Below are 15,000 nucleotides of genomic sequence, written 5' to 3'. Positions count from 1 at the left end.
TCTCTTTTTTAATATACTTTAAAATGTAATTTATTTTTGTGATGCAAAGCTGAATTTTCATCAGCAAGTACTCCAGTCTTTGCTGTCTTATGATCCTTCAGAAATCATTCTAATATGATGATTTATGATCAATGTTGGAAACAGTTGTGCTGCTTAATATTTATAACCTGAGATACTTTTTTCAGGATTATTTGATGAATAAAAAGTTAAAAAGAACTGTATTTATTTAGAATAGAAATCTTTTGTAACAATATACACTACCGTTCAAAAGTTTGGGAACAATAACTCTTTTTTTTAAAAGAAATTAGTACTTTAATTCAACAAGGATGCGTTAAATTGATAAAAGGTGATGGTAACGATTTATATTGTTAGAAATGTTTTTATTTTGAATAAATGCTGTTTTTATGAATAAATGCTGTTAAAGTTTTACTCATCAATGAATCCTGAAAAAAGTATTCCAAAAAAATATATTAAACAGCACAACTGTTTCCATCATTGATAATAACTGAGTATCAAATCCTCATATTAGAATGATTTCTGAAGGATCATAAGACACCAAAGACTGGAGTACTTGCTGATGAAAATTCAGCTTTGCATCACAAAAATAAATTACATTTTAAAATATATTAAAAAAGAGAACCATTATTTTAAATTGTAATAATATATCACAATATTAATTTTTTTTTCTGTATTTTTGATCAAATAAATGCAGGCTTGATGAGCAGAAGAGACCAAAAACATTAAAAATAGTAATGTTTCCAAACTTTTGACTGGTACTGTATATATATATATATATATATATATATATATATATATATATATATATATATATATATATATATATATATATATAAAATGTCAAAAACATCTAATAAAATTACTAAAACTTTTAAAATTAAATGATACAGGAAAATATTAAAATAAACATTTAAAATATTAATACAACTATAATAGTAGTTTTGAATGCAATGGATTGTTAAAAGAAGCGATTGTACGCTGACCTTTTTCTGCAAATTCATCCTCTTATTCAGTATAGCTGACGTAAAATGCATATAAATATCAATATCTGCCAATAATATGTCTTAGTGAGATGATATTTAAATGCTTAGTTTTATGATCAAAGCTCTGTAGTTTTAACATACAATGCAATGCAATACAATGATGATTTAGATAAAAGTTAAAACATTTAGTCTCCAAATTTATCCTCTTTAAATCATCGCCGTTAAAGCAATCTAAAATTAGCAAAAATTAAAATTAAAATCAAAATCGGTCAACCACAGACAAAATGCACATCTAATGTAGAATATGTTGCATGCAGCAACTTCAATCCCTCATTTAAAGCAACGTCTTACTCGACAGCAGAACAGAAACGCCCGGTTTCTTCTCATTTCAATAACTCTCAATTTAATTCCAGGTAATTAATGTCAGTCATGCATGAGACCAGTGTTACTGTACAAACCAAAGCCCACAGGTGCACGTGACGGGAGTTCGGCCAGACGGTTCGGCCATGCTATCAGATGGGCGCTCGCTTACAGTTTAAATTAAAAAGTCATTAACTTCTGTTCTCTGCAAATCACTTGTATAAAAGTTTAGCTGACAGTAGCCAGAGAAGCCAGAGAGAGTTGCTCTTGCCCAAGCCTGACACAGCCTTGAGGAACGCCAGGAGCTCCTGCCAACTATCCCAGAGAGGAAACGTCCAACACACACACACACACGCACACACAGAACGCCTGAAACAGGAGAAATGTGCATGAAAACAGGAGGCACATTTGGGTTTACTAAAGCAACGTTCAATGTCTCTTCCAAAACTGTGTTTTATGTAATCCGTGCATGAAAAATAATAACCAAATGCACCTAAAACATATTCTGGACCAAATCTGGGATGTGTTTCCCATATGTACAATGATCAAACTCGCTGATTAACTATAACTACTATAGTAACTAGAAACTAACCAGTCACATGGTCACACCTCTGGCGTTCGAACCACACTGGTTTAACAATTAAGAGTATTTGTGGAAATATCAAAGACCAGGAAAACATGAGTAATGCTTCCTATTTACAAATGAATCGCCCACATGATATTAGATCCATCCTACATCACAATAAACATATGTTTAACATTAAGTGCATTTCATTTACAAACTCATTCCTAATAAAAACAATGCAACAACAAAAAATCTATGCAAAAATAATGTGAGGTTAATGTAATGTTAAAGTGCAGTTCACTTAAATGTTATCTGAGCTGCCCAGACAATAATGCAATCTGCTTAAGTGGGTTAAGAATAAATGTGGATTATGAATGCTTCATTTAATGGACTTGGATAGTTGTAATAGTGAAGTCTGGAAAGAGTAGAAAATGTGAAACCCCTTTCACAAGCCGTTTGACTTCTGTAATGTGGAATGTTTTCTTATTCATTAGAAAATAATTAGACTGAAAAGTGAAAGTTTTATACCAGAATGGCCTTTTTCTATTTTTCAGTTTTTATTTTTATCAAAAAACATCAGATTTTAAAGGGGTGGTATAATTTCACAAGAATGTAAAATAAGTCTCTGATGTCTCCAGAGTGTGTGTGTGAAGTTTTAGCTCAAAATACCCCACAGATATTTGTATATAGCATGTTAAAATTGTCACTTTTTGAGGGTGAGCAAAAACACACCATTTTGTGTCTGTTCCTTTAAATGCAAATGAGCTGCTGCTCCCGGCACAGGGGGCGGAGCTTCAAGAGGACGTGTTCTTTTACCTCAAACACACATGCACTGAACATTTCAAAAACTTTTAGCCTTTTATGTTCAAACCAGAGTCGGACAATGATGGAGAGACTCAAGAAGAAGAGACAACATGTAGAAGCAACAGGACATTTATGAATGGTTAGTTGATGAATTTATGAAGCTGATGTGGAGTTATCTTCTAGTCATTGATTAGCATATTCTGTCATGATAATCTGTAAATCGTGTTCAGGGGGCGGGGTTTATGTAAATTCTAGGGTTGGTGATGTCACTAACCCGGGAGGAATGTGGTGTAGTCTCTACCAGCCGTTTGTTGTAGTCCTTAAAAAGCGATTTCTTTAAAAGCAAATATCTCCCTTTGCTTTGAACTTTGAGCGTTGTAACTTTGCAGATGTTGTTTATGCTCAAACAGCAACATTACACACTAACTAAAGTTAGAAAAGTCAAATCATAATCAACCACCCCTTCAATGCTGTCGTTATTTATTACTTATTATAATGGTCTTAATTTTAAGAAGATATTTTTTGAGGAGGGTTTTTTTTCTATCCATTCAATGGATGTCAATGGTGACCAAATCTGCTTGTTTCCCTTCACTCATCAAATTTATTCTTTTGTGTTGTGAAAGAAAGTCATACTGGTGTTGGAACGACATGAGGACGAGTAAATGATGACAATTTTCATTTCTGAAGGAACTATAACTTGAAGATGGTTGACATTTGCCTAATTAGGGATGCTAATGGTCCATTATTAAATTAAATTAAAATTAATGAATTTCAATTACAAATATTTAATTAAATTTAAAGGTAACTCTGGAGTAATAGAGTCGGGTTCCTAAAGTAAAAACTCTAATAATTCACACATTGGCTGACTTTAAATGGCTTCAGCATCCAAAAAAAAATAATTAAAAAAATTAAAAATAAATAAATAAATAAATAATATAAAATATAAAATAATAAAATAAAATAAAATTAATTTAATTAATTAAAATTAATAAAATAATAATAAAGATATTTTATTGTATATTATTTTCATTTTAAACTATTTTTAACATTATTATTATTTTTTCAAAAAGAAAAAAAAAAGATGTAATTAATTATAAATTAATTTAATAATATCTAATTATTTTCAATGTAAAGGAAACTCTGCAGTAATTAGAGATTAACTGACAGGCATACAATGTTCTCTAGATTATCTGCACTGTTTTAGTTGATTTAGTCTGCATTAATAACCTTATTTAGATAGATCTATTAAGTGCATTTTTAAGCAATGGCTTCAGCCGAATCTTCAAGGCGAAGGCTTATGAATATGAACAGATGGAGGGGAAAGCGCTCGAGAACGTTTCCAACACGAGCGGTTTGACTCCTGGTGGAATGTGTGAACTTCAGTCTCTAAGTGAAAGAATCCCGACAAACACGAAGCAACTATCAAAAATAACTCTCGACAGATAATGCATGTGTGGAGTCGAGGGAACGGTGCGAACCGCAAGTCCAGTCAGAAACCCGAGCTGGAGATGAGAGAGTCTTTGATGTGTGCTGGAAAACCTCCCTTGCTGAGAAGCGGGAGAGAAGAAGAAAAGAAGTGATGGTGAACGACAGCTTGGCCACTGCTTCCAGCCGAGACCTTGAGCAGAACACATCCATGAACCGCTGGCGTTCGCTTCACTGCTTCTCGGAAGAGAGAACAACTTGTGAAACGCTAACAACACTTTGGTCATTTGGCGAGCGCAGCAAATTACTGCGAGGAGTTTGTGCTAATGAAGGTTTTACCACAACACTTCTGATTTAATAGCGCTGTTAAAACACTGAGAAACAAGCACTTGGCGGATTAAAGCATGAGCTTGTGCAACTGACCTCCGCAGATGTGTGTCAGTTCAGAACGAGGACCCAGCATGCAATGCACAGCTACACCACCGCTCAAAATATTGAAATAATTACGTTTATTTCATGTTTTGAAATAACAAATATGTTTTTGTTTTTTCAAAACATGAATTTTTTTTTTATTTTTTTTTTTTTTTAAAAGTCTCTTCTGCTCTCCTGCATTTATTTGATCAAAAATGCAGTAAAATTTTGTAATATTTTTATATTTTTATAATTATGTGAATATATAGTAAAGTGTAATTTATTCCTGTGATCAAAGCTGAATTTTCAGCATCATTACTCCAGTCTTCAGTGTCACATGATCCTTCAGAAATCATTCTAATATGATGATTTGATGATCAAGACACATTTATAATTATTATCAGTGTTGAAAACAGTCGTGCTGATTCAGATTTTTGTGGAAACTGATACATTTTATTTTTCAGGATTCTTTGATGAATAGAAAGTTCAAAAGAACCGCATTTATTTGAAATATAAATATTTTGTCACATGATAAATGTCTTTGATGTCACTTTTGATCAATTTAATGCATCTTTGCTGAATAAAAGTATTAAATTCTATTTTTTATTATTAATATTCAAAACTGATAATAATCATAAATGTGATCCTTGATCATCAAATCATCATATTAGAGTGATTTCTGAAGGATCATGTGACACTGAAGACTGGAGTAATGATGCTGAACATTCAGCTTTGATAACAGGAATAAATTACACTTTACTATATATTCATATATATTCACAGCTATTTTAAATTGTAAAAATATTTCACAATTTTACTGCATTTTTTATCAAATAAATACAGCCTCGGTGAGCAGAAGGAAAAAAAAAGAAATCTTAAATCCACTTCATATTAATAAATAAATGTCTTGCTAATTGCAAACAAATCTAATCAGCCACACATCTCACAGGGCCTAAACTAAAACTACATCCTCAACACTCGCAGATGCGGGGGAATCTGAGGAGATGACTGATGATCTGAGGAGAGGACTGATGATCTGAGGAGAGGACTGATGATCTGAGGAGAGGACTGATAATATGAGGAGATGACTGATAATATGAGGAGAGGACTAATAATATGAGGAGAGGACTGATAATATGAGGAGAGGACTGATAATATGAGGAGATGACTGATAATATGAGGAGAGGACTGATAATATGAGGAGAGGACTGATAATATAAGGAGAGGACTGATAATCTGAGGAGAGGACTGATAATATGAGAAGAGGACTGATAATATGAGGAGAGGACTGATAATATGAGGAGAGGACTGATAATCTGAGGAGATGACTGATAATATGAGGAGAGGACTGATAATCTGAGGAGAGGACTGATAATATGAGGAGAGGACTGATAATATGAGGAGAGGACTGATAATCTGAGGAGATGACTGATAATATGAGGAGAGGACTGATATATGAGGAGAGGACTAATAATATGAGGAGAGGACTGATAATCTGAGGAGAGGATTGATAATATGAGGAGAGGACTGATAATCTGAGGAGAGGACTGATAATCTGAGGAGAGGACTGATAATATGAGGAGAGGACTGATAATCTGAGGAGAGGACTGATAATCTGAGGAGAGGACTGATAATATGAGGAGAGGACTGATAATATGAGGAGATGACTGATAATATGAGGAGAGGACTGATATATGAGGAGAGGACTAATAATATGAGGAGAGGACTGATAATCTGAGGAGAGGATTGATAATATGAGGAGAGGACTGATAATCTGAGGAGAGGATTGATAATATGAGGAGAGGACTGATAATATGAGGAGAGGACTGATAATCTGAGGAGAGGACTGATAATATGAGGAGAGGACTGATAATCTGAGGAGAGGACTGATAATCTGAGGAGAGGACTGATAATCTGAGGAGAGGACTGATAATCTGAGGAGAGGACTGATAATATGAGGAGAGGACTGATAATATGAGGAGATGACTGATAATATGAGGAGAGGACTGATATATGAGGAGAGGACTAATAATATGAGGAGAGGACTGATAATCTGAGGAGAGGATTGATAATATGAGGAGAGGACTGATAATATGAGGAGAGGACTAATAATATGAGGAGAGGACTGATAATCTGAGGAGAGGACTGATAATCTGAGGAGAGGACTGATAATATGAGGAGAGGACTGATAATATGAGGAGATGACTGATAATATGAGGAGAGGACTGATAATATGAGGAGAGGACTAATAATATGAGGAGAGGACTGATAATATGAGGACTAATAATATGAGGAGAGGACTGATAATATGAGGAGAGGACTGATAATATGAGGAGAGGACTGATAACCTGAGGAGAGGACTGATAATCTGAGGAGAGGACTGATAATATGAGGAGAGGACTGATAATCTGAGGAGAGGACTGATAATTGATAATCTGAGGAGAGGACTGATAATCTGAGGAGAGGACTGATAATATGAGGAGAAGACTGATAATCTGAGGAGAGGACTGATAATCTGAAGAGAGGATTGATAACCTGAGGAGAGGACTGATAATCTGAGGAGAGGATTGATAATATGAGGAGAGGACTGATAATATGAGGAGAGGACTGATAATCTGAGGAGATGACTGATAATATGAGGAGATGACTGATAATATGAGGAGAGGACTGATAATATGAGGAGAGGACTGATAATATGAGAGATGACTGATAATATGAGGAGAGGACTGATAATATGAGGAGAGGACTGATAATATGAGGAGATGACTGATAATCTGAAGAGAGGACTGATAATATGAGGAGAGGACTGATAATATGAGGAGAGGACTGATAATATGAGAGATGACTGATAATATGAGGAGAGGACTGATAACCTGAGGAGAGGACTGATAATATGAGAAGAGGACTGATAATATGAGGAGAAGACTGATAATCTGAGGAGAGGACTGATAATCTGAGGAGAGGACTGATAATATGAGGAGAAGACTGATAATCTGAGGAGAGGACTGATAATCTGAGGAGAGGACTGATAATATGAGGAGAAGACTGATAATATGAGGAGAGGACTGATAATATGAGGAGAGGACTGATAATATGAGGAGAGGACTGATAATCTGAGGAGAGGACTGATAATATGAGGAGAGGACTGATAACCTGAGGAGAGGACTGATGATCTGAGGAGAGGACTGATAATATGAGGAGAGGACTGATAATCTGAGGAGAGGACTGATAATCTGAGGAGAGGACTGATAATATGCAGAGAGGACTGATAATATGAGGAGAGGACTGATAATCTGAGGAGAGGACTGATAATATGCGGAGATGACTGATAATATGAGGAGAGGACTGATAATCTGAGGAGAGGACTGATAATATGAGGAGAGGACTGATAACCTGAGGAGAGGACTGATAATATGAGAAGAGGACTGATAATATTAGGAGAAGACTGATAATCTGAGGAGAGGACTGATAATATGAGGAGAGGACTAATAATATGAGGAGAGGACTGATAATCTGAGGAGAGGACTGATAATCTGAGGAGAGGACTGATAATATGAGGAGAGGACTGATAATATGAGGAGATGACTGATAATATGAGGAGAGGACTGATAATATGAGGAGAGGACTAATAATATGAGGAGAGGACTGATAATATGAGGACTAATAATATGAGGAGAGGACTGATAATATGAGGAGAGGACTGATAATATGAGGAGAGGACTGATAACCTGAGGAGAGGACTGATAATCTGAGGAGAGGACTGATAATATGAGGAGAGGACTGATAATCTGAGGAGAGGACTGATAATTGATAATCTGAGGAGAGGACTGATAATCTGAGGAGAGGACTGATAATATGAGGAGAAGACTGATAATCTGAGGAGAGGACTGATAATCTGAAGAGAGGATTGATAACCTGAGGAGAGGACTGATAATCTGAGGAGAGGATTGATAATATGAGGAGAGGACTGATAATATGAGGAGAGGACTGATAATCTGAGGAGATGACTGATAATATGAGGAGATGACTGATAATATGAGGAGAGGACTGATAATATGAGGAGAGGACTGATAATATGAGAGATGACTGATAATATGAGGAGAGGACTGATAATATGAGGAGAGGACTGATAATATGAGGAGATGACTGATAATCTGAAGAGAGGACTGATAATATGAGGAGAGGACTGATAATATGAGGAGAGGACTGATAATATGAGAGATGACTGATAATATGAGGAGAGGACTGATAACCTGAGGAGAGGACTGATAATATGAGAAGAGGACTGATAATATGAGGAGAAGACTGATAATCTGAGGAGAGGACTGATAATCTGAGGAGAGGACTGATAATATGAGGAGAAGACTGATAATCTGAGGAGAGGACTGATAATCTGAGGAGAGGACTGATAATATGAGGAGAAGACTGATAATATGAGGAGAGGACTGATAATATGAGGAGAGGACTGATAATATGAGGAGAGGACTGATAATCTGAGGAGAGGACTGATAACATGAGGAGAGGACTGATAACCTGAGGAGAGGACTGATGATCTGAGGAGAGGACTGATAATATGAGGAGAGGACTGATAATCTGAGGAGAGGACTGATAATCTGAGGAGAGGACTGATAATATGCAGAGAGGACTGATAATATGAGGAGAGGACTGATAATCTGAGGAGAGGACTGATAATATGCGGAGATGACTGATAATATGAGGAGAGGACTGATAATCTGAGGAGAGGACTGATAATATGAGGAGAGGACTGATAACCTGAGGAGAGGACTGATAATATGAGAAGAGGACTGATAATATGAGGAGAAGACTGATAATCTGAGGAGAGGACTGATAATCTGAGGAGAGGACTGATAATATGAGGAGAAGACTGATAATCTGAGGAGAGGACTGATAATCTGAGGAGAGGACTGATAATATGAGGCGAGAACTGATAATCTGAGGAGAGGACTGATAATATGAGGAGAGGACTGATAATATGAGGAGAGGACTGATAATCTGAGGAGAGGACTGATAATATGAGGAGAGGACTGATAACCTGAGGAGAGGACTGATGATCTGAGGAGAGGACTGATAATATGAGGAGAGGACTGATAATCTGAGGAGAGGACTGATAATCTGAGGAGAGGACTGATAATATGCAGAGAGGACTGATAATATGAGGAGAGGACTGATAATCTGAGGAGAGGACTGATAATATGCGGAGATGACTGATAATATGAGGAGAGGACTGATAATCTGAGGAGAGGACTGATAATATGAGGAGAGGACTGATAACCTGAGGAGAGGACTGATAATATGAGAAGAGGACTGATAATATGAGGAGAAGACTGATAATCTGAGGAGAGGACTGATAATCTGAGGAGAGGACTGATAATATGAGGAGAAGACTGATAATCTGAGGAGAGGACTGATAATCTGAGGAGAGGACTGATAATATGAGGAGAAGACTGATAATCTGAGGAGAGGACTGATAATATGAGGAGAGGACTGATAATATGAGAAGAGGACTGATAATATGAGGAGAGGATTGATAATCTGAGGAGAGGACTGATAACATGAGGAGAGGACTGATAACCTGAGGAGAGGACTGATGATCTGAGGAGAGGACTGATAATATGAGGAGAGGACTGATAATCTGAGGAGAGGACTGATAATATGAGGAGAGGACTGATGATCTGAGGAGAGGACTGATAATATGAGGAGAGGACTGATAATCTGAGGAGAGGACTGATAATCTGAGGAGAGGACTGATAATATGCAGAGAGGACTGATAATATGAGGAGAGGACTGATAATCTGAGGAGAGGACTGATAATATGCGGAGATGACTGATAATATGAGGAGAGGACTGATAATCTGAGGAGAGGACTGATAATATGAGGAGAGGACTGATAACCTGAGGAGAGGACTGATAATATGAGAAGAGGACTGATAATATGAGGAGAGGACTGATAATCTGAAGAGAGGACTGATAACCTGAGGAGAGGACTGATAATATGAGGAGAGGACTGATAATATGAGGAGAGGACTGATAATCTGAAGAGAGGACTGATAACCTGAGGAGAGGACTGATAATATGAAGAGAGGACTGATAATCTGAGGAGAGGACTGATAATCTGAGGAGAGGATTGATAACCTGAGGAGAGGACTGATAATCTGAAGAGAGGATTGATAACCTGAGGAGAGGACTGATAATCTGAGGAGAGGATTGATAATATGAGGAGAGGACTGATAATATGAGGAGAGGACTGATAATATGAGGAGATGACTGATAATATGAGGAGATGACTGATAATATGAGGAGAGGACTGATAATCTGAGGAGAGGATTGATAACCTGAGGAGAGGACTGATAATCTGAAGAGAGGATTGATAACCTGAGGAGAGGACTGATAATCTGAGGAGAGGATTGATAACCTGAGGAGAGGACTGATAATTGATAATCTGAGGAGAGGACTGATAATATGAGGAGAGGACTGATAATATGAGGAGAGGACTGATAATCTGAGGAGAGGACTGATAATTGATAATCTGAGGAGAGGACTGATAATCTGAGGAGAGGACTGATAATATAAGGAGAAGACTGATAATCTGAGGAGAGGACTGATAATCTGAGGAGAGGACTGATAATATGGAGGACTGATAATATGAGGAGAAGACTGATAATCTGAGGAGAGGACTGATAATATGAGGCGAGAACTGATAATCTGAGGAGAGTACTGATAATATGAGGAAAGGACTGATAATATGAGGAGAGGACTGATAATCTGAGGAGAGGACTATTAATCTGAGGAGAGGACTGATAATCTGAGGAGAGGACTGATAATCTGAGGAGAGGACTGATAATATGCGGAGATGACTGATAATCTGAGGAGAGGACTGATAACCTGAGGAGAGGACTGATAATATGAGAAGAGGACTGATAATATGAGGAGAGAATTGATAATCTGAAGAGAGGACTGATAATATGCGGAGATGACTGATAATATGAGAAGAGGACTGATAACCTGAGGAGAGGACTGATAATATGAGAAGAGGACTGATAATATGAGGAGAGGACTGATAATCTGAAGAGAGGACTGATAACCTGAGGAGAGGACTGATAATATGAAGAGAGGACTGATAATATGAGGAGAGGACTGATAATCTGAAGAGAGGACTGATAACCTGAGGAGAGGACTGATAATATGAAGAGAGGACTGATAATCTGAGGAGAGGACTGATAATCTGAGGAGAGGACTGATAATATGAGGAGAGGACTGATAATATGAGGAGAGGACTGATAATATGAGGAGAGGACTGATAATCTGAAGAGAGGACTGATAACCTGAGGAGAGGACTGATAATATGAAGAGAGGACTGATAATCTGAAGAGAGGACTGATAATCTGAGGAGAGGACTGATAATATGAGGAGAGAACTGATAATCTGAAGAGAGGACTGATGACCTGAGGAGAGGACTGATAATATGAGAAGAGGACTGATAATATGAGGAGAGGACTGATAATCTGAAGAGAGGACTGATAATCTGAGGAGAGGACTGATAATCTGAGGAGAGGATTGATAACCTGAGGAGAGGACTGATAATCTGAAGAGAGGATTGATAACCTGAGGAGAGGACTGATAATCTGAGGAGAGGATTGATAATATGAGGAGAGGACTGATAATATGAGGAGAGGACTGATAATATGAGGAGATGACTGATAATATGAGGAGAGGACTGATAATCTGAGGAGAGGATTGATAACCTGAGGAGAGGACTGATAATCTGAAGAGAGGATTGATAACCTGAGGAGAGGACTGATAATTGATAATCTGAGGAGAGGACTGATAATCTGAGGAGAGGATTGATAACCTGAGGAGAGGACTGATAATTGATAATCTGAGGAGAGGACTGATAATATGAGGAGAGGACTGATAATATGAGGAGAGGACTGATAATCTGAGGAGAGGACTGATAATTGATAATCTGAGGAGAGGACTGATAATCTGAGGAGAGGACTGATAATATAAGGAGAAGACTGATAATCTGAGGAGAGGACTGATAATCTGAGGAGAGGACTGATAATATGGAGGACTGATAATATGAGGAGAAGACTGATAATCTGAGGAGAGGACTGATAATATGAGGCGAGAACTAATAATCTGAGGAGAGTACTGATAATATGAGGAGAGGACTGATAATATGAGGAGAGGACTGATAATCTGAGGAGAGGACTATTAATCTGAGGAGAGGACTGATAATCTGAGGAGAGGACTGATAATCTGAGGAGAGGACTGATAATATGCGGAGATGACTGATAATCTGAGGAGAGGACTGATAACCTGAGGAGAGGACTGATAATATGAGAAGAGGACTGATAATATGAGGAGAGAACTGATAATCTGAAGAGAGGACTGATAATATGCGGAGATGACTGATAATCTGAGGAGAGGACTGATAACCTGAGGAGAGGACTGATAAAATGAGAAGAGGACTGATAATATGAGGAGAGGACTGATAATCTGAAGAGAGGACTGATAACCTGAGGAGAGGATTGATAATCTGAGGAGAGGACTGATAATCTGAGGAGATGACTGATAATCTGAAGAGAGGACTGATAATATGAGGAGAGAACTGATAATCTGAGGAGAGGACTGATAATATGAGGAGATGACTGATAATCTGAAGAGAGGACTGATAATATGAGGAGAGGACTGATAATATGAGAGATGACTGATAATATGAGGAGAGGACTGATAATCTGAGGAGAGGACTGATAATATGAGGAGATGACTGATAATCTGAAGAGAGGACTGATAATATGAGGAGAGAACTGATAATCTGAGGAGAGGACTGATAATATGAGGAGATGACTGATAATCTGAAGAGAGGACTGATAATATGAGGAGAGGACTGATAAACTGAGGAGAGGACTGATAATATGAGGAGAGGACTGATAATCTGAAGAGAGGACTGATAATATGAGGAGAGGACTGATAATATGAGGAGAGGATTGATAATCTGAGGAGAGGACTGATAATCTGAGAGATGACTGATAATATGAGGAGAGGACTGATAATATGAGGAGAGGACTGATAATATGAGGAGAGGACTGATAATATGAGGAGAGGACTGATAATCTGAGGAGAGGACTGATAATCTGAGGAGAGGACTGATAATCTGAGGAGAGGACTGATAATATGAGGAGAGGACTAATAATATGAGGAGAGGACTGATAATCTGAGGAGAGGACTGATAATCATCACTATTAAAACAGCGTTTGGTTTAGTTTCATTCATTTGCTGTATTGCTGAGTCTGAGGGGAAACAGCCTCAGGGTTTTTACAGTTGTAAGCACTTAAAGGCAATTATATTCCTGGCCTCGTTTACCCGAACGTGCAGCTCGCCTTCCCCATTCCTCCTCATTTACGGCGCTAATTGGAAAAACATTTTCATCTACATGGAAAACCTCGGTCCTCTGGCAGACAATAGTTACGAGCCGGTCGCAGAGCCGTAAAAAACCCAGACAGAAGTCGTCTGATGGCGGTGTGCTTTATTTCCCTTATATCCTCCTGAGACCCAGAAAAGTTTTGTGAATTTAGTATTTTCTCGTGTCATTACATTGCTTAGAGCATAGGGAAAAAAATTAAAAATATCATTTTTGAAAAACTATATTTTATTCATATGTTATGTCCTCTGTAGAGGACACCAGGACTCAGTTTTATAAAAATAAAAAGACATGAATAGGCAAAAACAATGGATTAAAAAAAAAAAAATCAATCAATTTTTATGTTTCAGGATTTTATATACCAAATTTTGTAAAAAGATGATTCTCAACTATGTTATGAAAGATATAACAGAATGATTTGATATACCATTTTGCTTTATGCAATGGTTTTCCCATTGTATTTAATGTGCATATTAATGTGTTCTTGGGGCAACATGAAGCATAATAAGGGGAGTAGTAATTGGCAATATTTTCATAATAATATCTAATATTTCATAGGAATATTGAAATCTAATTTCTTTCCCTATTCACTTGTTGTGTCTCCCAAAATGCCTGATAAACATGATTTAAGTCCTGGTGAGACAGTGGACCTGTATTTTGATTTGAAACCACATAACATTTTCCTGAGATGTTTACTTATGACAAACAATTAAAAAAATTGTCAGATTTAAATGATAATTACAAAATATTATCATATTTCCATTAGATTATCACTAAATTAATGTCAGTCATTTTTAAAGTCCAAAGAGAGGCAGTTGTCATTGTGAAACTTCTGAACTGCTCATTTCCATTCACTCGAATTCACACAGTTTTGAGAGTCAACTTAAAAATTAAAAAGCATATTTCACTAAAAATATTAAATTCATTATGACTAAAATAATTTAGGGGATTTTACATGATTTATTCAGGTAGATGAAGATGAAGCCTTA

General features: G+C 37.0%; 1 protein-coding gene across 1 annotated transcript in view; it reads right to left on the bottom strand.

Moving 5' to 3' along the window:
• Positions 1-15,000, bottom strand: part of lmf1 (lipase maturation factor 1) — a 61,893-nt gene that overhangs the window by 38,954 nt on the left and 7,939 nt on the right. The gene's annotated exons all lie outside the window — the stretch shown is intronic.

Source organism: Squalius cephalus, assembly GCF_949319135.1.
Source record: "Squalius cephalus genome assembly, chromosome: 19".
In the NCBI taxonomy this organism is placed as follows: domain Eukaryota; kingdom Metazoa; phylum Chordata; class Actinopteri; order Cypriniformes; family Leuciscidae; genus Squalius; species Squalius cephalus.
Note: the sequence above shows the minus strand (reverse complement) of the source record. Positions and strands in the feature narration are given on the sequence as shown.